The sequence below is a fragment of the Lissotriton vulgaris genome, unplaced genomic scaffold (genome assembly GCF_964263255.1).
Source record: "Lissotriton vulgaris unplaced genomic scaffold, aLisVul1.2 SCAFFOLD_2072, whole genome shotgun sequence".
Taxonomy (NCBI): Eukaryota; Metazoa; Chordata; class Amphibia; order Caudata; family Salamandridae; genus Lissotriton; species Lissotriton vulgaris.
Genome location: NW_028244743.1, coordinates 266,576 through 292,589, shown reverse-complemented (window position 1 = coordinate 292,589; position 26,014 = coordinate 266,576). Strand labels below are relative to the sequence as shown.

At 45.2% G+C, this 26,014-nt stretch overlaps 23 non-coding genes across 23 annotated transcripts; 13 read left to right on the top strand and 10 right to left on the bottom strand.

The window, feature by feature from the left end:
• The first annotated feature begins 1,274 nt into the window (after positions 1-1,274).
• LOC147667003 (U6 spliceosomal RNA) lies at positions 1,275-1,381 on the top strand. Its single transcript, XR_015304552.1, has one exon. It is a non-coding gene; the product is annotated as a U6 spliceosomal RNA (small nuclear RNA).
• A 1,010-nt stretch (positions 1,382-2,391) lies between these two features.
• On the bottom strand, positions 2,392-2,464 carry TRNAR-ACG (transfer RNA arginine (anticodon ACG)). The gene has a single exon. It is a non-coding gene; the product is annotated as a tRNA-Arg (tRNA).
• A 714-nt stretch (positions 2,465-3,178) lies between these two features.
• Positions 3,179-3,285, top strand: LOC147667001 (U6 spliceosomal RNA). Its single transcript, XR_015304551.1, has one exon. It is a non-coding gene; the product is annotated as a U6 spliceosomal RNA (small nuclear RNA).
• Positions 3,286-4,295: 1,010 nt separating this feature from the next.
• Positions 4,296-4,368, bottom strand: TRNAR-ACG (transfer RNA arginine (anticodon ACG)). Its single transcript has one exon. It is a non-coding gene; the product is annotated as a tRNA-Arg (tRNA).
• A 714-nt stretch (positions 4,369-5,082) lies between these two features.
• On the top strand, positions 5,083-5,189 carry LOC147666999 (U6 spliceosomal RNA). Its single transcript, XR_015304550.1, has one exon. It is a non-coding gene; the product is annotated as a U6 spliceosomal RNA (small nuclear RNA).
• Positions 5,190-6,986: 1,797 nt separating this feature from the next.
• Positions 6,987-7,093, top strand: LOC147666998 (U6 spliceosomal RNA). The gene has a single exon (XR_015304666.1). It is a non-coding gene; the product is annotated as a U6 spliceosomal RNA (small nuclear RNA).
• Positions 7,094-8,103: 1,010 nt separating this feature from the next.
• Positions 8,104-8,176, bottom strand: TRNAR-ACG (transfer RNA arginine (anticodon ACG)). Its single transcript has one exon. It is a non-coding gene; the product is annotated as a tRNA-Arg (tRNA).
• A 714-nt stretch (positions 8,177-8,890) lies between these two features.
• LOC147666996 (U6 spliceosomal RNA) lies at positions 8,891-8,997 on the top strand. Its single transcript, XR_015304549.1, has one exon. It is a non-coding gene; the product is annotated as a U6 spliceosomal RNA (small nuclear RNA).
• A 1,012-nt stretch (positions 8,998-10,009) lies between these two features.
• Positions 10,010-10,082, bottom strand: TRNAR-ACG (transfer RNA arginine (anticodon ACG)). The gene has a single exon. It is a non-coding gene; the product is annotated as a tRNA-Arg (tRNA).
• Positions 10,083-10,796: 714 nt separating this feature from the next.
• Positions 10,797-10,903, top strand: LOC147666994 (U6 spliceosomal RNA). The gene has a single exon (XR_015304547.1). It is a non-coding gene; the product is annotated as a U6 spliceosomal RNA (small nuclear RNA).
• Positions 10,904-11,913: 1,010 nt separating this feature from the next.
• On the bottom strand, positions 11,914-11,986 carry TRNAR-ACG (transfer RNA arginine (anticodon ACG)). Its single transcript has one exon. It is a non-coding gene; the product is annotated as a tRNA-Arg (tRNA).
• Positions 11,987-12,700: 714 nt separating this feature from the next.
• Positions 12,701-12,807, top strand: LOC147666992 (U6 spliceosomal RNA). Its single transcript, XR_015304634.1, has one exon. It is a non-coding gene; the product is annotated as a U6 spliceosomal RNA (small nuclear RNA).
• Positions 12,808-14,604: 1,797 nt separating this feature from the next.
• On the top strand, positions 14,605-14,711 carry LOC147666991 (U6 spliceosomal RNA). Its single transcript, XR_015304546.1, has one exon. It is a non-coding gene; the product is annotated as a U6 spliceosomal RNA (small nuclear RNA).
• A 1,010-nt stretch (positions 14,712-15,721) lies between these two features.
• TRNAR-ACG (transfer RNA arginine (anticodon ACG)) lies at positions 15,722-15,794 on the bottom strand. Its single transcript has one exon. It is a non-coding gene; the product is annotated as a tRNA-Arg (tRNA).
• Positions 15,795-16,508: 714 nt separating this feature from the next.
• Positions 16,509-16,615, top strand: LOC147666989 (U6 spliceosomal RNA). Its single transcript, XR_015304682.1, has one exon. It is a non-coding gene; the product is annotated as a U6 spliceosomal RNA (small nuclear RNA).
• A 1,797-nt stretch (positions 16,616-18,412) lies between these two features.
• Positions 18,413-18,519, top strand: LOC147666988 (U6 spliceosomal RNA). Its single transcript, XR_015304665.1, has one exon. It is a non-coding gene; the product is annotated as a U6 spliceosomal RNA (small nuclear RNA).
• Positions 18,520-19,529: 1,010 nt separating this feature from the next.
• Positions 19,530-19,602, bottom strand: TRNAR-ACG (transfer RNA arginine (anticodon ACG)). Its single transcript has one exon. It is a non-coding gene; the product is annotated as a tRNA-Arg (tRNA).
• A 714-nt stretch (positions 19,603-20,316) lies between these two features.
• LOC147666986 (U6 spliceosomal RNA) lies at positions 20,317-20,423 on the top strand. Its single transcript, XR_015304664.1, has one exon. It is a non-coding gene; the product is annotated as a U6 spliceosomal RNA (small nuclear RNA).
• A 1,010-nt stretch (positions 20,424-21,433) lies between these two features.
• Positions 21,434-21,506, bottom strand: TRNAR-ACG (transfer RNA arginine (anticodon ACG)). The gene has a single exon. It is a non-coding gene; the product is annotated as a tRNA-Arg (tRNA).
• Positions 21,507-22,220: 714 nt separating this feature from the next.
• On the top strand, positions 22,221-22,327 carry LOC147666984 (U6 spliceosomal RNA). The gene has a single exon (XR_015304680.1). It is a non-coding gene; the product is annotated as a U6 spliceosomal RNA (small nuclear RNA).
• Positions 22,328-23,337: 1,010 nt separating this feature from the next.
• On the bottom strand, positions 23,338-23,410 carry TRNAR-ACG (transfer RNA arginine (anticodon ACG)). Its single transcript has one exon. It is a non-coding gene; the product is annotated as a tRNA-Arg (tRNA).
• A 714-nt stretch (positions 23,411-24,124) lies between these two features.
• LOC147666982 (U6 spliceosomal RNA) lies at positions 24,125-24,231 on the top strand. Its single transcript, XR_015304663.1, has one exon. It is a non-coding gene; the product is annotated as a U6 spliceosomal RNA (small nuclear RNA).
• Positions 24,232-25,241: 1,010 nt separating this feature from the next.
• Positions 25,242-25,314, bottom strand: TRNAR-ACG (transfer RNA arginine (anticodon ACG)). Its single transcript has one exon. It is a non-coding gene; the product is annotated as a tRNA-Arg (tRNA).
• Between the last annotated feature and the right edge of the window lie 700 nt (positions 25,315-26,014).

Sequence of the window (26,014 nt, the reverse complement as noted above, 5' to 3'; positions counted from 1 at the left end):
GATCGTGGCTGAGAGGGGAAGAAGGTAGCAGTGCAAGATGCTTATGGTCCTTCTCTAATAATGGACCAACTTTCTCTCTCTCCTTACCTGTGGTTCTGCCTGGCTACTGGGGCTACCAGTTGTAAGCCTGCAGCCCACAGGGAGTTGGTTTGTTCCTCTCACACATGTAAATGGGTAAGCATTCAAGTGCACACACCTGCCTACGTCCACAGACCCTCGCGCACACACACTTTTGTCAACAAGCTTTTTCGCAATTAAGAGTATCAGGGACCCATGTTGAAATACAAAAGCAGCACACCACGTGACGGCCATCACATAGAGTCCAGCAGCAAATGGGAAACGTTTAACTAGCTGTGGTCCTATTACTTGCGCTCTACCGTGGAACAACTGCTGGATGAGTCCTGCTGGAGAATATTGAACCTACAACAAGTCTGAGGTAAATAAAAATTCCACAGGAATATAATCAAACAGGGACCTACAACCCTTCCGAGCCAGATAGGAGTCGAACCGACAATCTTCTGATCCGTAGTCAGACGCGTTATCCATTGCGCCACTGGCCCTATGTAGACTTACGCATCCTTTTGTCCTTAAGTGGGCTAGAAAGTGTGTGTATGTGTGTGTGAAGGCACAAGGAAACCCATCTGACCTCCTGGAAGTCTGTTCTGTGAGGTTTTCCCAAGTTTTACAAAGGACTTTAGGAGAAGGAAGCACCTAAAAGCTAGGCGAAATGGTCCTAGATCCAAGGAAATCTTTTAGATCAGGCTCAGTTTCTTAAATAGTTTGCATTAACATAATCAGTTCCAGGTCTGTGTGGGGCTGAGCTTGGGAACTCCTTAGTAAGTAGGCGTTTACAACAATAAGGGGTTTAATATTACAACACAGGTGAACATTCAGACACATTATCATAAGCTCACCTTGTCCAGGGACCCAAGCATGCTGCCTTTCCACTCTCAGAGCCCTTCACCTAACCTACTGTTCAGCTGTTTCACCTTTAATATCACTGTTCCACAGGCAGCGTGACGTCACAATGCTCCTTGTCTGTAGCCCGAACCAGGAGCCTTTGCAAACCTGGTATAATCTACATACTTACGGTGTGTTTAGTCTTGGACCACAAATGCAGTGAAGAATAATGGATTGCTACTCTTCATACATTTTTGACCATTGGCTCAGATTTGAATGCGTACTGGCCATCTGAGCATCTCTGCCAGGCCACCCTATGTCTAGAGACTGTAGATTTAGAGAGTTTATAAACATTGTCAGTTCATCAATAAAGTGTGCTCGCTTCGGCAGCACATATACTAAAATTGGAACGATACAGAGAAGATTAGCATGGCCCCTGCGCAAGGATGACACGCAAATTCGTGAAGCGTTCCATATTTTTAACAGCTTTTAGGAGAGAAATCTTTTTTGTTTTCAAGACTAATTGAAAAAATAAAGCAGGTCCCAGTGCTGTCCCCGTAATATGTATTTTTCAATTAGTCTCTCCTCAACATTTTTAATGTATTTGCTTTGCAGTAAAGAAGGTGCGCTCTATGTTCAGCTGCATTTAGCAAGGAAGCCTGCAGGACTTCTGGGACTTTTCTTTCTCTTTTTTAGCCTCACTGTCATTATTCTTCACCACCCCCAAATCTATACTGCTGCAGTGTTGTGTTGCTTTGTGGGAAGCAGGACAAAGAGAAGGGCAGGGCCTATGCAAATGAAGGCCTCAGGGATGTCTGGGAGTGCCTTTTTAGCAGTATTGTTAAAGTCCACCTTGCAACCGGATTGGTCGGGTAAGCTGAAAAACACCATGCCAGATTGGGCACCAGGTCTCTAGGCGCTTGGAGGACATATTGGGTCTACATCCCTCAGTTTCTGAGGTCCAAGAAATGTTCACCCTCTACCCTAATAGAGAGGTCTTGGCCGATCGTGGCTGAGAAGGGAAGAAGGTTGCAGCGCAAGATGCTTATGGTCCTTCTCTAATAATGGACCAACTTTCTCTCTCTCCTTACCTGTGGTTCTGCCTGGCTACTGGGGCTACCAGTTGTAAGCCTGCAGCCCACAGGGAGTTGGTTTGTTCCTCTCACACATGTAAATGGGTAAGCATTCAAGTGCACACACCTGCCTACGTCCACAGACCCTCGCGCACACACACTTTTGTCAACAAGCTTTTTCGCAATTAAGAATATCAGGGACCCATGTTGAAATACAAAAGCAGCACACCACGTGACGGCCATCACATAGAGTCCAGCAGCAAATGGGAAACGTTTAACTAGCTGTGGTCCTATTACTTGCGCTCTACCGTGGAACAACTGCTGGATGAGTCCTGCTGGAGAATATTGAACCTACAACAAGTCTGAGGTAAATAAAAATTCCACAGGAATATAATCAAACAGGGACCTACAACCCTTCCGAGCCAGATAGGAGTCGAACCTACAATCTTCTGATCCGTAGTCAGACGCGTTATCCATTGCGCCACTGGCCCTATGTAGACTTACGCATCCTTTTGTCCTTAAGTGGGCTAGAAAGTGTGTGTATGTGTGTGTGAAGGCACAAGGAAACCCATCTGACCTCCTGGAAGTCTGTTCTGTGAGGTTTTCCCAAGTTTTACAAAGGACTTTAGGAGAAGGAAGCACCTAAAAGCTAGGCGAAATGGTCCTAGATCCAAGGAAATCTTTTAGATCAGGCTCAGTTTCTTAAATAGTTTGCATTAACATAATCAGTTCCAGGTCTGTGTGGGGCTGAGCTTGGGAACTCCTTAGTAAGTAGGCGTTTACAACAATAAGGGGTTTAATATTACAACACAGGTGAACATTCAGACACATTATCATAAGCTCACCTTGTCCAGGGACCCAAGCATGCTGCCTTTCCACTCTCAGAGCCCTTCACCTAACCTACTGTGCAGCTGTTTCACCTTTAATATCACTGTTCCACAGGCAGCGTGACGTCACAATGCTCCTTGTCTGTAGCCCGAACCAGGAGCCTTTGCAAACCTGGTATAATCTACATACTTACGGTGTGTTTAGTCTTGGACCACAAATGCAGTGAAGAATAATGGATTGCTACTCTTCATACATTTTTGACCATTGGCTCAGATTTGAATGCGTACTGGCCATCTGAGCATCTCTGCCAGGCCACCCTATGTCTAGAGACTGTAGATTTAGAGAGTTTATAAACATTGTCAGTTCATCAATAAAGTGTGCTCGCTTCGGCAGCACATATACTAAAATTGGAACGATACAGAGAAGATTAGCATGGCCCCTGCGCAAGGATGACACGCAAATTCGTGAAGCGTTCCATATTTTTAACAGCTTTTAGGAGAGAAATCTTTTTTGTTTTCAAGACTAATTGAAAAAATAAAGCAGGTCCCAGTGCTGTCCCCGTAATATGTATTTTTCAATTAGTCTCTCCTCAACATTTTTAATGTATTTGCTTTGCAGTAAAGAAGGTGCGCTCTATGTTCAGCTGCATTTAGCAAGGAAGCCTGCAGGACTTCTGGGACTTTTCTTTCTCTTTTTTAGCCTCACTGTCATTATTCTTCACCACCCCCAAATCTATACTGCTGCAGTGTTGTGTTGCTTTGTGGGAAGCAGGACAAAGAGAAGGGCAGGGCCTATGCAAATGAAGGCCTCAGGGATGTCTGGGAGTGCCTTTTTAGCAGTATTGTTAAAGTCCACCTTGCAACCGGATTGGTCGGGTAAGCTGAAAAACACCATGCCAGATTGGGCACCAGGTCTCTAGGCGCTTGGAGGACATATTGGGTCTACATCCCTCAGTTTCTGAGGTCCAAGAAATGTTCACCCTCTACCCTAATAGAGAGGTCTTGGCCGATCGTGGCTGAGAAGGGAAGAAGGTTGCAGCGCAAGATGCTTATGGTCCTTCTCTAATAATGGACCAACTTTCTCTCTCTCCTTACCTGTGGTTCTGCCTGGCTACTGAGGCTACCAGTTGTAAGCCTGCAGCCCACAGGGAGTTGGTTTGTTCCTCTCACACATGTAAATGGGTAAGCATTCAAGTGCACACACCTGCCTACGTCCACAGACCCTCGCGCACACACACTTTTGTCAACAAGCTTTTTCGCAATTAAGAGTATCAGGGACCCATGTTGAAATACAAAAGCAGCACACCACGTGACGGCCATCACATAGAGTCCAGCAGCAAATGGGAAACGTTTAACTAGCTGTGGTCCTATTACTTGCGCTCTACCGTGGAACAACTGCTGGATGAGTCCTGCTGGAGAATATTGAACCTACAACAAGTCTGAGGTAAATAAAAATTCCACAGGAATATAATCAAACAGGGACCTACAACCCTTCCGAGCCAGATAGGAGTCGAACCTACAATCTTCTGATCCGTAGTCAGACGCGTTATCCATTGCGCCACTGGCCCTATGTAGACTTACGCATCCTTTTGTCCTTAAGTGGGCTAGAAAGTGTGTGTATGTGTGTGTGAAGGCACAAGGAAACCCATCTGACCTCCTGGAAGTCTGTTCTGTGAGGTTTTCCCAAGTTTTACAAAGGACTTTAGGAGAAGGAAGCACCTAAAAGCTAGGCGAAATGGTCCTAGATCCAAGGAAATCTTTTAGATCAGGCTCAGTTTCTTAAATAGTTTGCATTAACATAATCAGTTCCAGGTCTGTGTGGGGCTGAGCTTGGGAACTCCTTAGTAAGTAGGCGTTTACAACAATAAGGGGTTTAATATTACAACACAGGTGAACATTCAGACACATTATCATAAGCTCACCTTGTCCAGGGACCCAAGCATGCTGCCTTTCCACTCTCAGAGCCCTTCACCTAACCTACTGTGCAGCTGTTTCACCTTTAATATCACTGTTCCACAGGCAGCGTGACGTCACAATGCTCCTTGTCTGTAGCCCGAACCAGGAGCCTTTGCAAACCTGGTATAATCTACATACTTACGGTGTGTTTAGTCTTGGACCACAAATGCAGTGAAGAATAATGGATTGCTACTCTTCATACATTTTTGACCATTGGCTCAGATTTGAATGCGTACTGGCCATCTGAGCATCTCTGCCAGGCCACCCTATGTCTAGAGACTGTAGATTTAGAGAGTTTATAAACATTGTCAGTTCATCAATAAAGTGTGCTCGCTTCGGCAGCACATATACTAAAATTGGAACGATACAGAGAAGATTAGCATGGCCCCTGCGCAAGGATGACACGCAAATTCGTGAAGCGTTCCATATTTTTAACAGCTTTTAGGAGAGAAATCTTTTTTGTTTTCAAGACTAATTGAAAAAATAAAGCAGGTCCCAGTGCTGTCCCCGTAATATGTATTTTTCAATTAGTCTCTCCTCAACATTTTTAATGTATTTGCTTTGCAGTAAAGAAGGTGCGCTCTATGTTCAGCTGCATTTAGCAAGGAAGCCTACAGGACTTCTGGGACTTTTCTTTCTCTTTTTTAGCCTCACTGTCATTATTCTTCACCACCCCCAAATCTATACTGCTGCAGTGTTGTGTTGCTTTGTGGGAAGCAGGACAAAGAGAAGGGCAGGGCCTATGCAAATGAAGGCCTCAGGGATGTCTGGGAGTGCCTTTTTAGCAGTATTGTTAAAGTCCACCTTGCAACCGGATTGGTCGGGTAAGCTGAAAAACACCATGCCAGATTGGGCACCAGGTCTCTAGGCGCTTGGAGGACATATTGGGTCTACATCCCTCAGTTTCTGAGGTCCAAGAAATGTTCACCCTCTACCCTAATAGAGAGGTCTTGGCCGATCGTGGCTGAGAAGGGAAGAAGGTTGCAGCGCAAGATGCTTATGGTCCTTCTCTAATAATGGACCAACTTTCTCTCTCTCCTTACCTGTGGTACTGCCTGGCTACTGGGGCTACCAGTTGTAAGCCTGCAGCCCACAGGGAGTTGGTTTGTTCCTCTCACACATGTAAATGGGTAAGCATTCAAGTGCACACACCTGCCTACGTCCACAGACCCTCGCGCACACACACTTTTGTCAACAAGCTTTTTCGCAATTAAGAGTATCAGGGACCCATGTTGAAATACAAAAGCAGCACACCACGTGACGGCCATCACATAGAGTCCAGCAGCAAATGGGAAACGTTTAACTAGCTGTGGTCCTATTACTTGCGCTCTACCGTGGAACAACTGCTGGATGAGTCCTGCTGGAGAATATTGAACCTACAACAAGTCTGAGGTAAATAAAAATTCCACAGGATTATAATCAAACAGGGGCCTACAACCCTTCCGAGCCAGATAGGAGTCGAACCTACAATCTTCTGATCCGTAGTCAGACGCGTTATCCATTGCACCACTGGCCCTATGTAGACTTACGCATCCTTTTGTCCTTAAGTGGGCTAGAAAGTGTGTGTATGTGTGTGTGAAGGCACAAGGAAACCCATCTGACCTCCTGGAAGTCTGTTCTGTGAGGTTTTCCCAAGTTTTACAAAGGACTTTAGGAGAAGGAAGCACCTAAAAGCTAGGCGAAATGGTCCTAGATCCAAGGAAATCTTTTAGATCAGGCTCAGTTTCTTAAATAGTTTGCATTAACATAATCAGTTCCAGGTCTGTGTGGGGCTGAGCTTGGGAACTCCTTAGTAAGTAGGCATTTACAACAATAAGGGGTTTAATATTACAACACAGGTGAACATTCAGACACATTATCATAAGCTCACCTTGTCCAGGGACCCAAGCATGCTGCCTTTCCACTCTCAGAGCCCTTCACCTAACCTACTGTGCAGCTGTTTCACCTTTAATATCACTGTTCCACAGGCAGCGTGACGTCACAATGCTCCTTGTCTGTAGCCCGAACCAGGAGCCTTTGCAAACCTGGTATAATCTACATACTTACGGTGTGTTTAGTCTTGGACCACAAATGCAGTGAAGAATAATGGATTGCTACTCTTCATACATTTTTGACCATTGGCTCAGATTTGAATGCGTACTGGCCATCTGAGCATCTCTGCCAGGCCACCCTATGTCTAGAGACTGTAGATTTAGAGAGTTTATAAACATTGTCAGTTCATCAATAAAGTGTGGTCGCTTCGGCAGCACATATACTAAAATTGGAACGATACAGAGAAGATTAGCATGGCCCCTGCGCAAGGATGACACGCAAATTCGTGAAGCGTTCCATATTTTTAACAGCTTTTAGGAGAGAAATCTTTTTTGTTTTCAAGACTAATTGAAAAAATAAAGCAGGTCCCAGTGCTGTCCCCGTAATATGTATTTTTCAATTAGTCTCTCCTCAACATTTTTAATGTATTTGCTTTGCAGTAAAGAAGGTGCGCTCTATGTTCAGCTGCATTTAGCAAGGAAGCCTGCAGGACTTCTGGGACTTTTCTTTCTCTTTATTAGCCTCACTGTCATTATTCTTCACCACCCCCAAATCTATACTGCTGCAGTGTTGTGTTGCTTTGTGGGAGGCAGGACAAAGAGAAGGGCAGGGCCTATGCAAATGAAGGCCTCAGGGATGTCTGGGAGTGCCTTTTTAGCAGTATTGTTAAAGTCCACTTTGCAACCGGATTGGTCGGGTAAGCTGAAAAACACCATGCCAGATTGGGCACCAGGTCTCTAGGCGCTTGGAGGACATATTGGGTCTACATCCCTCAGTTTCTGAGGTCCAAGAAATGTTCACCCTCTACCCTAATAGAGAGGTCTTGGCCGATCGTGGCTGAGAAGGGAAGAAGGTTGCAGCGCAAGATGCTTATGGACCTTCTCTAATAATGGACCAACTTTCTCTCTCTCCTTACCTGTGGTTCTGCCTGGCTACTGGGGCTACCAGTTGTAAGCCTGCAGCCCACAGGGAGTTGGTTTGTTCCTCTCACACATGTAAATGGGTAAGCATTCAAGTGCACACACCTGCCTATGTCCACAGACCCTCGCGCACACACACTTTTGTCAACAAGCTTTATCGCAATTAAGAGTATCAGGGACCCATGTTGAAATACAAAAGCAGCACACCACGTGACGGCCATCACATAGAGTCCAGCAGCAAATGGGAAACGTTTAACTAGCTGTGGTCCTATTACTTGCGCTCTACCGTGGAACAACTGCTGGATGAGTCCTGCTGGAGAATATTGAACCTACAACAAGTCTGAGGTAAATAAAAATTCCACAGGAATATAATCAAACAGGGACCTACAACCCTTCCGAGCCAGATAGGAGTCGAACCTACAATCTTCTGATCCGTAGTCAGACGCGTTATCCATTGCGCCACTGGCCCTATGTAGACTTACGCATCCTTTTGTCCTTAAGTGGGCTAGAAAGTGTGTGTATGTGTGTGTGAAGGCACAAGGAAACCCATCTGACCTCCTGGAAGTCTGTTCTGTGAGGTTTTCCCAAGTTTTACAAAGGACTTTAGGAGAAGGAAGCACCTAAAAGCTAGGCGAAATGGTCCTAGATCCAAGGAAATCTTTTAGATCAGGCTCAGTTTCTTAAATAGTTTGCATTAACATAATCAGTTCCAGGTCTGTGTGGGGCTGAGCTTGGGAACTCCTTAGTAAGTAGGCGTTTACAACAATAAGGGGTTTAATATTACAACACAGGTGAACATTCAGACACATTATCATAAGCTCACCTTGTCCAGGGACCCAAGCATGCTGCCTTTCCACTCTCAGAGCCCTTCACCTAACCTACTGTTCAGCTGTTTCACCTTTAATATCACTGTTCCACAGGCAGCGTGACGTCACAATGCTCCTTGTCTGTAGCCCGAACCAGGAGCCTTTGCAAACCTGGTATAATCTACATACTTACGGTGTGTTTAGTCTTGGACCACAAATGCAGTGAAGAATAATGGATTGCTACTCTTCATACATTTTTGACCATTGGCTCAGATTTGAATGCGTACTGGCCATCTGAGCATCTCTGCCAGGCCACCCTATGTCTAGAGACTGTAGATTTAGAGAGTTTATAAACATTGTCAGTTCATCAATAAAGTGTGCTCGCTTCGGCAGCACATATACTAAAATTGGAACGATACAGAGAAGATTAGCATGGCCCCTGCGCAAGGATGACACGCAAATTCGTGAAGCGTTCCATATTTTTAACAGCTTTTAGGAGAGAAATCTTTTTTGTTTTCAAGACTAATTGAAAAAATAAAGCAGGTCCCAGTGCTGTCCCCGTAATATGTATTTTTCAATTAGTCTCTCCTCAACATTTTTAATGTATTTGCTTTGCAGTAAAGAAGGTGGGCTCTATGTTCAGCTGCATTTAGCAAGGAAGCCTGCAGGACTTCTGGGACTTTTCTTTCTCTTTTTTAGCCTCACTGTCATTATTCTTCACCACCCCCAAATCTATACTGCTGCAGTGTTGTGTTGCTTTGTGGGAAGCAGGACAAAGAGAAGGGCAGGGCCTATGCAAATGAAGGCCTCAGGGATGTCTGGGAGTGCCTTTTTAGCAGTATTGTTAAAGTCCACCTTGCAACCGGATTGGTCGGGTAAGCTGAAAAACACCATGCCAGATTGGGCACCAGGTCTCTAGGCGCTTGGAGGACATATTGGGTCTACATCCCTCAGTTTCTGAGGTCCAAGAAATGTTCACCCTCTGCCCTAATAGAGAGGTCTTGGCCGATCGTGGCTGAGAGGGGAAGAAGGTAGCAGTGCAAGATGCTTATGGACCTTCTCTAATAATGGACCAACTTTCTCTCTCTCTCCTTACCTGTGGTTCTGCCTGGCTACTGGGGCTACCAGTTGTAAGCCTGCAGCCCACAGGGAGTTGGTTTGTTCCTCTCACACATGTAAATGGGTAAGCATTCAAGTGCACACACCTGCCTACGTCCACAGACCCTCGCGCACACACACTTTTGTCAACAAGCTTTTTCGCAATTAAGAGTATCAGGGACCCATGTTGAAATACAAAAGCAGCACACCACGTGACGGCCATCACATAGAGTCCAGCAGCAAATGGGAAACGTTTAACTAGCTGTGGTCCTATTACTTGCGCTCTACCGTGGAAAAACTGCTGGATGAGTCCTGCTGGAGAATATTGAACCTACAACAAGTCTGAGGTAAATAAAAATTCCACAGGAATATAATCAAACAGGGACCTACAACCCTTCCGAGCCAGATAGGAGTCGAACCTACAATCTTCTGATCCGTAGTCAGACGCGTTATCCATTGCGCCACTGGCCCTATGTAGACTTACGCATCCTTTTGTCCTTAAGTGGGCTAGAAAGTGTGTGTATGTGTGTGTGAAGGCACAAGGAAACCCATCTGACCTCCTGGAAGTCTGTTCTGTGAGGTTTTCCCAAGTTTTACAAAGGACTTTAGGAGAAGGAAGCACCTAAAAGCTAGGCGAAATGGTCCTAGATCCAAGGAAATCTTTTAGATCAGGCTCAGTTTCTTAAATAGTTTGCATTAACATAATCAGTTCCAGGTCTGTGTGGGGCTGAGCTTGGGAACTCCTTAGTAAGTAGGCGTTTACAACAATAAGGGGTTTAATATTACAACACAGGTGAACATTCAGACACATTATCATAAGCTCACCTTGTCCAGGGACCCAAGCATGCTGCCTTTCCACTCTCAGAGCCCTTCACCTAACCTACTGTTCAGCTGTTTCACCTTTAATATCACTGTTCCACAGGCAGCGTGACGTCACAATGCTCCTTGTCTGTAGCCCGAACCAGGAGCCTTTGCAAACCTGGTATAATCTACATACTTACGGTGTGTTTAGTCTTGGACCACAAATGCAGTGAAGAATAATGGATTGCTACTCTTCATACATTTTTGACCATTGGCTCAGATTTGAATGCGTACTGGCCATCTGAGCATCTCTGCCAGGTCACCCTATGTCTAGAGACTGTAGATTTAGAGAGTTTATAAACATTGTCAGTTCATCAATAAAGTGTGCTCGCTTCGGCAGCACATATACTAAAATTGGAACGATACAGAGAAGATTAGCATGGCCCCTGCGCAAGGATGACACGCAAATTCGTGAAGCGTTCCATATTTTTAACAGCTTTTAGGAGAGAAATCTTTTTTGTTTTCAAGACTAATTGAAAAAATAAAGCAGGTCCCAGTGCTGTCCCCGTAATATGTATTTTTCAATTAGTCTCTCCTCAACATTTTTAATGTATTTGCTTTGCAGTAAAGAAGGTGCGCTCTATGTTCAGCTGCATTTAGCAAGGAAGCCTGCAGGACTTCTGGGACTTTTCTTTCTCTTTTTTAGCCTCACTGTCATTATTCTTCACCACCCCCAAATCTATACTGCTGCAGTGTTGTGTTGCTTTGTGGGAAGCAGGACAAAGAGAAGGGCAGGGCCTATGCAAATGAAGGCCTCAGGGATGTCTGGGAGTGCCTTTTTAGCAGTATTGTTAAAGTCCACCTTGCAACCGGATTGGTCGGGTAAGCTGAAAAACACCATGCCAGATTGGGCACCAGGTCTCTAGGCGCTTGGAGGACATATTGGGTCTACATCCCTCAGTTTCTGAGGTCCAAGAAATGTTCACCCTCTACCCTAATAGAGAGGTCTTGGCCGATCGTGGCTGAGAAGGGAAGAAGGTTGCAGCGCAAGATGCTTATGGTCCTTCTCTAATAATGGACCAACTTTCTCTCTCTCCTTACCTGTGGTTCTGCCTGGCTACTGGGGCTACCAGTTGTAAGCCTGCAGCCCACAGGGAGTTGGTTTGTTCCTCTCACACATGTAAATGGGTAAGCATTCAAGTGCACACACCTGCCTACGTCCACAGACCCTTGCGCACACACACTTTTGTCAACAAGCTTTTTCGCAATTAAGAGTATCAGGGACCCATGTTGAAATACAAAAGCAGCACACCACGTGACGGCCATCACATAGAGTCCAGCAGCAAATGGGAAACGTTTAACTAGCTGTGGTCCTATTACTTGCGCTCTACCGTGGAACAACTGCTGGATGAGTCCTGCTGGAGAATATTGAACCTACAACAAGTCTGAGGTAAATAAAAATTCCACAGGAATATAATCAAACAGGGACCTACAACCCTTCCGAGCCAGATAGGAGTCGAACCTACAATCTTCTGATCCGTAGTCAGACGCGTTATCCATTGCGCCACTGGCCCTATGTAGACTTATGCATCCTTTTGTCCTTAAGTGGGCTAGAAAGTGTGTGTATGTGTGTGTGAAGGCACAAGGAAACCCATCTGACCTCCTGGAAGTCTGTTCTGTGAGGTTTTCCCAAGTTTTACAAAGGACTTTAGGAGAAGGAAGCACCTAAAAGCTAGGCGAAATGGTCCTAGATCCAAGGAAATCTTTTAGATCAGGCTCAGTTTCTTAAATAGTTTGCATTAACATAATCAGTTCCAGGTCTGTGTGGGGCTGAGTTTGGGAACTCCTTAGTAAGTAGGCGTTTACAACAATAAGGGGTTTAATATTACAACACAGGTGAACATTCAGACACATTATCATAAGCTCACCTTGTACAGGGACCCAAGCATGCTGCCTTTCCACTCTCAGAGCCCTTCACCTAACCTACTGTGCAGCTGTTTCACCTTTAATATCACTGTTCCACAGGCAGCGTGACGTCACAATGCTCCTTGTCTGTAGCCCGAACCAGGAGCCTTTGCAAACCTGGTATAATCTACATACTTACGGTGTGTTTAGTCTTGGACCACAAATGCAGTGAAGAATAATGGATTGCTACTCTTCATACATTTTTGACCATTGGCTCAGATTTGAATGCGTACTGGCCATCTGAGCATCTCTGCCAGGCCACCCTATGTCTAGAGACTGTAGATTTAGAGAGTTTATAAACATTGTCAGTTCATCAATAAAATGTGCTCGCTTCGGCAGCACATATACCAAAATTGGAACGATACAGAGAAGATTAGCATGGCCCCTGCGCAAGGATGACACGCAAATTCGTGAAGCGTTCCATATTTTTAACAGCTTTTAGGAGAGAAATCTTTTTTGTTTTCAAGACTAATTGAAAAAATAAAGCAGGTCCCAGTGCTGTCCCCGTAATATGTATTTTTCAATTAGTCTCTCCTCAACATTTTTAATGTATTTGCTTTGCAGTAAAGAAGGTGCGCTCTATGTTCAGCTGCATTTAGCAAGGAAGCCTGCAGGACTTCTGGGACTTTTCTTTCTCTTTTTTAGCCTCCCTGTCATTATTCTTCACCACCCCCAAATCTATACTGCTGCAGTGTTGTGTTGCTTTGTGGGAAGCAGGACAAAGAGAAGGGCAGGGCCTATGCAAATGAAGGCCTCAGGGATGTCTGGGAGTGCCTTTTTAGCAGTATTGTTAAAGTCCACCTTGCAACCGGATTGGTCGGGTAAGCTGAAAAACACCATGCCAGATTGGGCACCAGGTCTCTAGGCGCTTGGAGGACATATTGGGTCTACATCCCTCAGTTTCTGAGGTCCAAGAAATGTTCACCCTCTACCCTAATAGAGAGGTCTTGGCCGATCGTGGCTGAGAAGGGAAGAAGGTTGCAGTGCAAGATGCTTATGGTCCTTCTCTAATAATGGACCAACTTTCTCTCTCTCCTTACCTGTGGTTCTGCCTGGCTACTGGGGCTACCAGTTGTAAGCCTGCAGCCCACAGGGAGTTGGTTTGTTCCTCTCACACATGTAAATGGGTAAGCATTCAAGTGCACACACCTGCCTACGTCCACAGACCCTCGCGCACACACACTTTTGTCAACAAGCTTTTTCGCAATTAAGAGTATCAGGGACCCATGTTGAAATACAAAAGCAGCACACCACGTGACGGCCATCACATAGAGTCCAGCAGCAAATGGGAAACGTTTAACTAGCTGTGGTCCTATTACTTGCGCTCTACCGTGGAACAACTGCTGGATGAGTCCTGCTGGAGAATATTGAACCTACAACAAGTCTGAGGTAAATAAAAATTCCACAGGAATATAATCAAACAGGGACCTACAACCCTTCCGAGCCAGATAGGACTCGAACCTACAATCTTCTGATCCGTAGTCAGACGCATTATCCATTGCGCCACTGGCCCTATGTAGACTTATGCATCCTTTTGTCCTTAAGTGGGCTAGAAAGTGTGTGTATGTGTGTGTGAAGGCACAAGGAAACCCATCTGACCTCCTGGAAGTCTGTTCTGTGAGGTTTTCCCAAGTTTTACAAAGGACTTTAGGAGAAGGAAGCACCTAAAAGCTAGGCGAAATGGTCCTAGATCCAAGGAAATCTTTTAGATCAGGCTCAGTTTCTTAAATAGTTTGCATTAACATAATCAGTTCCAGGTCTGTGTGGGGCTGAGCTTGGGAACTCCTTAGTAAGTAGGCGTTTACAACAATAAGGGGTTTAATATTACAACACAGGTGAACATTCAGACACATTATCATAAGCTCACCTTGTCCAGGGACCCAAGCATGCTGCCTTTCCACTCTCAGAGCCCTTCACCTAACCTACTGTGCAGCTGTTTCACCTTTAATATCACTGTTCCACAGGCAGCGTGACGTCACAATGCTCCTTGTCTGTAGCCCGAACCAGGAGCCTTTGCAAACCTGGTATAATCTACATACTTACGGTGTGTTTAGTCTTGGACCACAAATGCAGTGAAGAATAATGGATTGCTACTCTTCATACATTTTTGACCATTGGCTCAGATTTGAATGCGTACTGGCCATCTGAGCATCTCTGCCAGGCCACCCTATGTCTAGAGACTGTAGATTTAGAGAGTTTATAAACATTGTCAGTTCATAAATAAAGTGTGCTCGCTTCGGCAGCACATATACTAAAATTGGAACGATACAGAGAAGATTAGCATGGCCCCTGCGCAAGGATGACACGCAAATTCGTGAAGCGTTCCATATTTTTAACAGCTTTTAGGAGAGAAATCTTTTTTGTTTTCAAGACTAATTGAAAAAATAAAGCAGGTCCCAGTGCTGTCCCCGTAATATGTATTTTTCAATTAGTCTCTCCTCAACATTTTTAATGTATTTGCTTTGCAGTAAAGAAGGTGCGCTCTATGTTCAGCTGCATTTAGCAAGGAAGCCTGCAGGACTTCTGGGACTTTTCTTTCTCTTTTTTAGCCTCACTGTCATTATTCTTCACCACCCCCAAATCTATACTGCTGCAGTGTTGTGTTGCTTTGTGGGAAGCAGGACAAAGAGAAGGGCAGGGCCTATGCAAATGAAGGCCTCAGGGATGTCTGGGAGTGCCTTTTTAGCAGTATTGTTAAAGTCCACCTTGCAACCGGATTGGTCGGGTAAGCTGAAAAACACCATGCCAGATTGGGCACCAGGTCTCTAGGCGCTTGGAGGACATATTGGGTCTACATCCCTCAGTTTCTGAGGTCCAAGAAATGTTCACCCTCTACCCTAATAGAGAGGTCTTGGCCGATCGTGGCTGAGAAGGGAAGAAGGTTGCAGCGCAAGATGCTTATGGTCCTTCTCTAATAATGGACCAACTTTCTCTCTCTCCTTACCTGTGGTTCTGCCTGGCTACTGGGGCTACCAGTTGTAAGCCTGCAGCCCACAGGGAGTTGGTTTGTTCCTCTCACACATGTAAATGGGTAAGCATTCAAGTGCACACACCTGCCTACGTCCACAGACCCTCGCGCACACACACTTTTGTCAACAAGCTTTTTCGCAATTAAGAGTATCAGGGACCCATGTTGAAATACAAAAGCAGCACACCACGTGACGGCCATCACATAGAGTCCAGCAGCAAATGGGAAACGTTTAACTAGCTGTGGTCCTATTACTTGCGCTCTACCGTGGAACAACTGCTGGATGAGTCCTGCTGGAGAATATTGAACCTACAACAAGTCTGAGGTAAATAAAAATTCCACAGGAATATAATCAAACAGGGACCTACAACCCTTCCGAGCCAGATAGGAGTCGAACCTACAATCTTCTGATCCGTAGTCAGACGCGTTATCCATTGCGCCACTGGCCCTATGTAGACTTACGCATCCTTTTGTCCTTAAGTGGGCTAGAAAGTGTGTGTATGTGTGTGTGAAGGCACAAGGAAACCCATCTGACCTCCTGGAAGTCTGTTCTGTGAGGTTTTCCCAAGTTTTACAAAGGACTTTAGGAGAAGGAAGCACCTAAAAGCTAGGCGAAATGGTCCTAGATCCAAGGAAATCTTTTAGATCAGGCTCAGTTTCTTAAATAGTTTGCATTAACATAATCAGTTCCAGGTCTGTGTGGGGCTGAGCTTGGGAACTCCTTAGTAAGTAGGCATTTACAACAATAAGGGGTTTAATATTACAACACAGGTGAACATTCAGACACATTATCATAAGCTCACCTTGTCCAGGGACCCAAGCATGCTGCCTTTCCACTCTCAGAGCCCTTCACCTAACCTACTGTGCAGCTGTTTCACCTTTAATATCACTGTTCCACAGGCAGCGTGACGTCACAATGCTCCTTGTCTGTAGCCCGAACCAGGAGCCTTTGCAAACCTGGTATAATCTACATACTTACGGTGTGTTTAGTCTTGGACCACAAATGCAGTGAAGAATAATGGATTGCTACTCTTCATACATTTTTGACCATTGGCTCAGATTTGAATGTGTACTGGCCATCTGAGCATCTCTGCCAGGCCACCCTATGTCTAGAGACTGTAGATTTAGAGAGTTTATAAACATTGTCAGTTCATCAATAAAGTGTGGTCGCTTCGGCAGCACATATACTAAAATTGGAACGATACAGAGAAGATTAGCATGGCCCCTGCGCAAGGATGACACGCAAATTCGTGAAGCGTTCCATGTTTTTAACAGCTTTTAGGAGAGAAATCTTTTTTGTTTTCAAGACTAATTGAAAAAATAAAGCAGGTCCCAGTGCTGTCCCCGTAATATGTATTTTTCAATTAGTCTCTCCTCAACATTTTTAATGTATTTGCTTTGCAGTAAAGAAGGTGCGCTCTATGTTCAGCTGCATTTAGCAAGGAAGCCTGCAGGACTTCTGGGACTTTTCTTTCTCTTTTTTAGCCTCACTGTCATTATTCTTCACCACCCCCAAATCTATACTGCTGCAGTGTTGTGTTGCTTTGTGGGAAGCAGGACAAAGAGAAGGGCAGGGCCTATGCAAATGAAGGCCTCAGGGATGTCTGGGAGTGCCTTTTTAGCAGTATTGTTAAAGTCCACCTTGCAACCGGATTGGTCGGGTAAGCTGAAAAACACCATGCCAGATTGGGCACCAGGTCTCTAGGCGCTTGGAGGACATATTGGGTCTACATCCCTCAGTTTCTGAGGTCCAAGAAATGTTCACCCTCTACCCTAATAGAGAGGTCTTGGCCGATCGTGGCTGAGAAGGTAAGAAGGTTGCAGCGCAAGATGCTTATGGTCCTTCTCTAATAATGGACCAACTTTCTCTCTCTCCTTACCTGTGGTTCTGCCTGGCTACTGGGGCTACCAGTTGTAAGCCTGCAGCCCACAGGGAGTTGGTTTGTTCCTCTCACACATGTAAATGGGTAAGCATTCAAGTGCACACACCTGCCTACGTCCACAGACCCTCGCGCACACACACTTTTGTCAACAAGCTTTTTCGCAATTAAGCGTATCAGGGACCCATGTTGAAATACAAAAGCAGCACACCACGTGACGGCCATCACATAGAGTCCAGCAGCAAATGGGAAACGTTTAACTAGCTGTGGTCCTATTACTTGCGCTCTACCGTGGAACAACTGCTGGATGAGTCCTGCTGGAGAATATTGAACCTACAACAAGTCTGAGGTAAATAAAAATTCCACAGGAATATAATCAAACAGGGACCTACAACCCTTCCAAGCCAGATAGGACTCGAACCTACAATCTTCTGATCCGTAGTCAGACGCGTTATCCATTGCGCCACTGGCCCTATGTAGACTTACGCATCCTTTTGTCCTTAAGTGGGCTAGAAAGTGTGTGTATGTGTGTGTGAAGGCACAAGGAAACCCATCTGACCTCCTGGAAGTCTGTTCTGTGAGGTTTTCCCAAGTTTTACAAAGGACTTTAGGAGAAGGAAGCACCTAAAAGCTAGGCGAAATGGTCCTAGATCCAAGGAAATCTTTTAGATCAGGCTCAGTTTCTTAAATAGTTTGCATTAACATAATCAGTTCCAGGTCTGTGTGGGGCTGAGCTTGGGAACTCCTTAGTAAGTAGGCGTTTACAACAATAAGGGGTTTAATATTACAACACAGGTGAACATTCAGACACATTATCATAAGCTCACCTTGTCCAGGGACCCAAGCATGCTGCCTTTCCACTCTCAGAGCCCTTCACCTAACCTACTGTGCAGCTGTTTCACCTTTAATATCACTGTTCCACAGGCAGCGTGACGTCACAATGCTCCTTGTCTGTAGCCCGAACCAGGAGCCTTTGCAAACCTGGTATAATCTACATACTTACGGTGTGTTTAGTCTTGGACCACAAATGCAGTGAAGAATAATGGATTGCTACTCTTCATACATTTTTGACCATTGGCTCAGATTTGAATGCGTACTGGCCATCTGAGCATCTCTGCCAGGCCACCCTATGTCTAGAGACTGTAGATTTAGAGAGTTTATAAACATTGTCAGTTCATCAATAAAGTGTGGTCGCTTCGGCAGCACATATACTAAAATTGGAACGATACAGAGAAGATTAGCATGGCCCCTGCGCAAGGATGACACGCAAATTCGTGAAGCGTTCCATATTTTTAACAGCTTTTAGGAGAGAAATCTTTTTTGTTTTCAAGACTAATTGAAAAAATAAAGCAGGTCCCAGTGCTGTCCCCGTAATATGTATTTTTCAATTAGTCTCTCCTCAACATTTTTAATGTATTTGCTTTGCAGTAAAGAAGGTGCGCTCTATGTTCAGCTGCATTTAGCAAGGAAGCCTGCAGGACTTCTGGGACTTTTCTTTCTCTTTTTTAGCCTCACTGTCATTATTCTTCACCACCCCCAAATCTATACTGCTGCAGTGTTGTGTTGCTTTGTGGGAAGCAGGACAAAGAGAAGGGCAGGGCCTATGCAAATGAAGGCCTCAGGGATGTCTGGGAGTGCCTTTTTAGCAGTATTGTTAAAGTCCACCTTGCAACCGGATTGGTCGGGTAAGCTGAAAAACACCATGCCAGATTGGGCACCAGGTCTCTAGGCGCTTGGAGGACATATTGGGTCTACATCCCTCAGTTTCTGAGGTCCAAGAAATGTTCACCCTCTACCCTAATAGAGAGGTCTTGGCCGATCGTGGCTGAGAAGGTAAGAAGGTTGCAGCGCAAGATGCTTATGGTCCTTCTCTAATAATGGACCAACTTTCTCTCTCTCCTTACCTGTGGTTCTGCCTGGCTACTGGGGCTACCAGTTGTAAGCCTGCAGCCCACAGGGAGTTGGTTTGTTCCTCTCACACATGTAAATGGGTAAGCATTCAAGTGCACACACCTGCCTACGTCCACAGACCCTCGCGCACACACACTTTTGTCAACAAGCTTTTTCGCAATTAAGCGTATCAGGGACCCATGTTGAAATACAAAAGCAGCACACCACGTGACGGCCATCACATAGAGTCCAGCAGCAAATGGGAAACGTTTAACTAGCTGTGGTCCTATTACTTGCGCTCTACCGTGGAACAACTGCTGGATGAGTCCTGCTGGAGAATATTGAACCTACAACAAGTCTGAGGTAAATAAAAATTCCACAGGAATATAATCAAACAGGGACCTACAACCCTTCCGAGCCAGATAGGACTCGAACCTACAATCTTCTGATCCGTAGTCAGACGCGTTATCCATTGCGCCACTGGCCCTATGTAGACTTACGCATCCTTTTGTCCTTAAGTGGGCTAGAAAGTGTGTGTATGTGTGTGTGAAGGCACAAGGAAACCCATCTGACCTCCTGGAAGTCTGTTCTGTGAGGTTTTCCCAAGTTTTACAAAGGACTTTAGGAGAAGGAAGCACCTAAAAGCTAGGCGAAATGGTCCTAGATCCAAGGAAATCTTTTAGATCAGGCTCAGTTTCTTAAATAGTTTGCATTAACATAATCAGTTCCAGGTCTGTGTGGGGCTGAGCTTGGGAACTCCTTAGTAAGTAGGCGTTTACAACAATAAGGGGTTTAATATTACAACACAGGTGAACATTCAGACACATTATCATAAGCTCACCTTGTCCAGGGACCCAAGCATGCTGCCTTTCCACTCTCAGAGCCCTTCACCTAACCTACTGTGCAGCTGTTTCACCTTTAATATCACTGTTCCACAGGCAGCGTGACGTCACAATGCTCCTTGTCTGTAGCCCGAACCAGGAGCCTTTGCAAACCTGGTATAATCTACATACTTACGGTGTGTTTAGTCTTGGACCACAAATGCAGTGAAGAATAATGGATTGCTACTCTTCATACATTTTTGACCATTGGCTCAGATTTGAATGCGTACTGGCCATCTGAGCATCTCTGCCAGGCCACCCTATGTCTAGAGACTGTAGATTTAGAGAGTTTATAAACATTGTCAGTTCATCAATAAAGTGTGGTCGCTTCGGCAGCACATATACTAAAATTGGAACGATACAGAGAAGATTAGCATGGCCCCTGCGCAAGGATGACACGCAAATTCGTGAAGCGTTCCATATTTTTAACAGCTTTTAGGAGAGAAATCTTTTTTGTTTTCAAGACTAATTGAAAAAATAAAGCAGGTCCCAGTGCTGTCCCCGTAATATGTATTTTTCAATTAGTCTCTCCTCAACATTTTTAATGTATTTGCTTTGCAGTAAAGAAGGTGCGCTCTATGTTCAGCTGCATTTAGCAAGGAAGCCTGCAGGACTTCTGGGACTTTTCTTTCTCTTTTTTAGCCTCACTGTCATTATTCTTCACCACCCCCAAATCTATACTGCTGCAGTGTTGTGTTGCTTTGTGGGAAGCAGGACAAAGAGAAGGGCAGGGCCTATGCAAATGAAGGCCTCAGGGATGTCTGGGAGTGCCTTTTTAGCAGTATTGTTAAAGTCCACCTTGCAACCGGATTGGTCGGGTAAGCTGAAAAACACCATGCCAGATTGGGCACCAGGTCTCTAGGCGCTTGGAGGACATATTGGGTCTACATCCCTCAGTTTCTGAGGTCCAAGAAATGTTCACCCTCTACCCTAATAGAGAGGTCTTGGCCGATCGTGGCTGAGAAGGGAAGAAGGTTGCAGCGCAAGATGCTTATGGTCCTTCTCTAATAATGGACCAACTTTCTCTCTCTCCTTACCTGTGGTTCTGCCTGGCTACTGGGGCTACCAGTTGTAAGCCTGCAGCCCACAGGGAGTTGGTTTGTTCCTCTCACACATGTAAATGGGTAAGCATTCAAGTGCACACACCTGCCTACGTCCACAGACCCTCGCGCACACACACTTTTGTCAACAAGCTTTTTCGCAATTAAGAGTATCAGGGACCCATGTTGAAATACAAAAGCAGCACACCACGTGACGGCCATCACATAGAGTCCAGCAGCAAATGGGAAACGTTTAACTAGCTGTGGTCCTATTACTTGCGCTCTACCGTGGAACAACTGCTGGATGAGTCCTGCTGGAGAATATTGAACCTACAACAAGTCTGAGGTAAATAAAAATTCCACAGGAATATAATCAAACAGGGACCTACAACCCTTCCGAGCCAGATAGGAGTCGAACCTACAATCTTCTGATCCGTAGTCAGACGCGTTATCCATTGCGCCACTGGCCCTATGTAGACTTACGCATCCTTTTGTCCTTAAGTGGGCTAGAAAGTGTGTGTATGTGTGTGTGAAGGCACAAGGAAACCCATCTGACCTCCTGGAAGTCTGTTCTGTGAGGTTTTCCCAAGTTTTACAAAGGACTTTAGGAGAAGGAAGCACCTAAAAGCTAGGCGAAATGGTCCTAGATCCAAGGAAATCTTTTAGATCAGGCTCAGTTTCTTAAATAGTTTGCATTAACATAATCAGTTCCAGGTCTGTGTGGGGCTGAGCTTGGGAACTCCTTAGTAAGTAGGCGTTTACAACAATAAGGGGTTTAATATTACAACACAGGTGAACATTCAGACACATTATCATAAGCTCACCTTGTCCAGGGACCCAAGCATGCTGCCTTTCCACTCTCAGAGCCCTTCACCTAACCTACTGTGCAGCTGTTTCACCTTTAATATCACTGTTCCACAGGCAGCGTGACGTCACAATGCTCCTTGTCTGTAGCCCGAACCAGGAGCCTTTGCAAACCTGGTATAATCTACATACTTACGGTGTGTTTAGTCTTGGACCACAAATGCAGTGAAGAATAATGGATTGCTACTCTTCATACATTTTTGACCATTGGCTCAGATTTGAATGCGTACTGGCCATCTGAGCATCTCTGCCAGGCCACCCTATGTCTAGAGACTGTAGATTTAGAGAGTTTATAAACATTGTCAGTTCATCAATAAAGTGTGGTCGCTTCGGCAGCACATATACTAAAATTGGAACGATACAGAGAAGATTAGCATGGCCCCTGCGCAAGGATGACACGCAAATTCGTGAAGCGTTCCATGTTTTTAACAGCTTTTAGGAGAGAAATCTTTTTTGTTTTCAAGACTAATTGAAAAAATAAAGCAGGTCCCAGTGCTGTCCCCGTAATATGTATTTTTCAATTAGTCTCTCCTCAACATTTTTAATGTATTTGCTTTGCAGTAAAGAAGGTGCGCTCTATGTTCAGCTGCATTTAGCAAGGAAGCCTGCAGGACTTCTGGGACTTTTCTTTCTCTTTTTTAGCCTCACTGTCATTATTCTTCACCACCCCCAAATCTATACTGCTGCAGTGTTGTGTTGCTTTGTGGGAAGCAGGACAAAGAGAAGGGCAGGGCCTATGCAAATGAAGGCCTCAGGGATGTCTGGGAGTGCCTTTTTAGCAGTATTGTTAAAGTCCACCTTGCAACCGGATTGGTCGGGTAAGCTGAAAAACACCATGCCAGATTGGGCACCAGGTCTCTAGGCGCTTGGAGGACATATTGGGTCTACATCCCTCAGTTTCTGAGGTCCAAGAAATGTTCACCCTCTACCCTAATAGAGAGGTCTTGGCCGATCGTGGCTGAGAAGGGAAGAAGGTTGCAGCGCAAGATGCTTATGGTCCTTCTCTAATAATGGACCAACTTTCTCTCTCTCCTTACCTGTGGTTCTGCCTGGCTACTGGGGCTACCAGTTGTAAGCCTGCAGCCCACAGGGAGTTGGTTTGTTCCTCTCACACATGTAAATGGGTAAGCATTCAAGTGCACACACCTGCCTACGTCCACAGACCCTCGCGCACACACACTTTTGTCAACAAGCTTTTTCGCAATTAAGAGTATCAGGGACCCATGTTGAAATACAAAAGCAGCACACCACGTGACGGCCATCACATAGAGTCCAGCAGCAAATGGGAAACGTTTAACTAGCTGTGGTCCTATTACTTGCGCTCTACCGTGGAACAACTGCTGGATGAGTCCTGCTGGAGAATATTGAACCTACAACAAGTCTGAGGTAAATAAAAATTCCACAGGAATATAATCAAACAGGGACCTACAACCCTTCCGAGCCAGATAGGAGTCGAACCTACAATCTTCTGATCCGTAGTCAGACGCGTTATCCATTGCGCCACTGGCCCTATGTAGACTTACGCATCCTTTTGTCCTTAAGTGGGCTAGAAAGTGTGTGTATGTGTGTGTGAAGGCACAAGGAAACCCATCTGACCTCCTGGAAGTCTGTTCTGTGAGGTTTTCCCAAGTTTTACAAAGGACTTTAGGAGAAGGAAGCACCTAAAAGCTAGGCGAAATGGTCCTAGATCCAAGGAAATCTTTTAGATCAGGCTCAGTTTCTTAAATAGTTTGCATTAACATAATCAGTTCCAGGTCTGTGTGGGGCTGAGCTTGGGAACTCCTTAGTAAGTAGGCGTTTACAACAATAAGGGGTTTAATATTACAACACAGGTGAACATTCAGACACATTATCATAAGCTCACCTTGTCCAGGGACCCAAGCATGCTGCCTTTCCACTCTCAGAGCCCTTCACCTAACCTACTGTGCAGCTGTTTCACCTTTAATATCACTGTTCCACAGGCAGCGTGACGTCACAATGCTCCTTGTCTGTAGCCCGAACCAGGAGCCTTTGCAAACCTGGTATAATCTACATACTTACGGTGTGTTTAGTCTTGGACCACAAATGCAGTGAAGAATAATGGATTGCTACTCTTCATACATTTTTGACCATTGGCTCAGATTTGAATGCGTACTGGCCATCTGAGCATCTCTGCCAGGCCACCCTATGTCTAGAGACTGTAGATTTAGAGAGTTTATAAACATTGTCAGTTCATCAATAAAGTGTGGTCGCTTCGGCAGCACATATACTAAAATTGGAACGATACAGAGAAGATTAGCATGGCCCCTGCGCAAGGATGACACGCAAATTCGTGAAGCGTTCCATATTTTTAACAGCTTTTAGGAGAGAAATCTTTTTTGTTTTCAAGACTAATTGAAAAAATAAAGCAGGTCCCAGTGCTGTCCCCGTAATATGTATTTTTCAATTAGTCTCTCCTCAACATTTTTAATGTATTTGCTTTGCAGTAAAGAAGGTGCGCTCTATGTTCAGCTGCATTTAGCAAGGAAGCCTGCAGGACTTCTGGGACTTTTCTTTCTCTTTTTTAGCCTCACTGTCATTATTCTTCACCACCCCCAAATCTATACTGCTGCAGTGTTGTGTTGCTTTGTGGGAAGCAGGACAAAGAGAAGGGCAGGGCCTATGCAAATGAAGGCCTCAGGGATGTCTGGGAGTGCCTTTTTAGCAGTATTGTTAAAGTCCACCTTGCAACCGGATTGGTCGGGTAAGCTGAAAAACACCATGCCAGATTGGGCACCAGGTCTCTAGGCGCTTGGAGGACATATTGGGTCTACATCCCTCAGTTTCTGAGGTCCAAGAAATGTTCACCCTCTACCCTAATAGAGAGGTCTTGGCCGATCGTGGCTGAGAAGGGAAGAAGGTTGCAGCGCAAGATGCTTATGGTCCTTCTCTAATAATGGACCAACTTTCTCTCTCTCCTTACCTGTGGTTCTGCCTGGCTACTGGGGCTACCAGTTGTAAGCCTGCAGCCCACAGGGAGTTGGTTTGTTCCTCTCACACATGTAAATGGGTAAGCATTCAAGTGCACACACCTGCCTACGTCCACAGACCCTCGCGCACACACACTTTTGTCAACAAGCTTTTTCGCAATTAAGAGTATCAGGGACCCATGTTGAAATACAAAAGCAGCACACCACGTGACGGCCATCACATAGAGTCCAGCAGCAAATGGGAAACGTTTAACTAGCTGTGGTCCTATTACTTGCGCTCTACCGTGGAACAACTGCTGGATGAGTCCTGCTGGAGAATATTGAACCTACAACAAGTCTGAGGTAAATAAAAATTCCACAGGAATATAATCAAACAGGGACCTACAACCCTTCCGAGCCAGATAGGAGTCGAACCTACAATCTTCTGATCCGTAGTCAGACGCGTTATCCATTGCGCCACTGGCCCTATGTAGACTTACGCATCCTTTTGTCCTTAAGTGGGCTAGAAAGTGTGTGTATGTGTGTGTGAAGGCACAAGGAAACCCATCTGACCTCCTGGAAGTCTGTTCTGTGAGGTTTTCCCAAGTTTTACAAAGGACTTTAGGAGAAGGAAGCACCTAAAAGCTAGGCGAAATGGTCCTAGATCCAAGGAAATCTTTTAGATCAGGCTCAGTTTCTTAAATAGTTTGCATTAACATAATCAGTTCCAGGTCTGTGTGGGGCTGAGCTTGGGAACTCCTTAGTAAGTAGGCATTTACAACAATAAGGGGTTTAATATTACAACACAGGTGAACATTCAGACACATTATCATAAGCTCACCTTGTCCAGGGACCCAAGCATGCTGCCTTTCCACTCTCAGAGCCCTTCACCTAACCTACTGTGCAGCTGTTTCACCTTTAATATCACTGTTCCACAGGCAGCGTGACGTCACAATGCTCCTTGTCTGTAGCCCGAACCAGGAGCCTTTGCAAACCTGGTATAATCTACATACTTACGGTGTGTTTAGTCTTGGACCACAAATGCAGTGAAGAATAATGGATTGCTACTCTTCATACATTTTTGACCATTGGCTCAGATTTGAATGCGTACTGGCCATCTGAGCATCTCTGCCAGGCCACCCTATGTCTAGAGACTGTAGATTTAGAGAGTTTATAAACATTGTCAG